The sequence below is a fragment of the Pteronotus mesoamericanus genome, unplaced genomic scaffold (assembly GCF_021234165.1).
Source record: "Pteronotus mesoamericanus isolate MK-2021 breed Mesoamerican mustached bat unplaced genomic scaffold, CSHL_Meso_final contig_58, whole genome shotgun sequence".
Classification (NCBI taxonomy): domain Eukaryota; kingdom Metazoa; phylum Chordata; class Mammalia; order Chiroptera; family Mormoopidae; genus Pteronotus; species Pteronotus mesoamericanus.
The window spans coordinates 6042489-6043242 of NW_026555205.1; positions in this window are offsets into that span (position 1 = coordinate 6042489).

Below are 754 nucleotides of genomic sequence, written 5' to 3' on the forward strand. Positions count from 1 at the left end.
AGAGAAACCAGAAGTAGACCAATGCAATGCCCAACTGGTGTTTGATTAAGTTGTAAATACAGTTAAATTGTCAAAAGATAATTTTTTGAAAGAATGGTGCTGGAGAAATTGGACATTCATAGCTAAAAAAGTGACCCTCAATCTAAACATCACACTTTATTAAAAAAGTTCTTAGACTTAATGTCAACAGAATCCATAAAAAGAAAAATTGATAAGTTGGATCTCATAAAAATTAAGTTTTGTTCATGAAGGCCTATGGGAAGAGGATGAAAAGACAAACTACACTGCAGGTGAAAATATTTGCAAACCATGTATATAACAAAAAACTAGTATCTAGAATATATAATGAACTCTCAAAATTCAACTGTAAGAAAACAATTCAATTAAATAATATGCAAAACACATGAAGAGACGTTTCACCAAAGATGATATATAGACATCAAATAAACACATGAAAAGATGGTAAATATTATTAGATATTAAGGAAATTCAAATTAAGACCAAAATGAAATATCACTTTACACCTATAAGAGTGGCTAAGATAAAAAAATAATGACAACAAATGTTCACAAAGATGCAGAGAAATTGGAGCTCTCATGCACTGCTGGTGGGAATATAAATAATACAACTACTCTGAAAAACACATGACAGACATTACAAAACTAAATGTATGCTTACCATACAATCCAGGAACTGAACTGTTGAGTATTTATTTATCCCAAAGAAATAAAAATTTATGTTCATGTGAAATCTG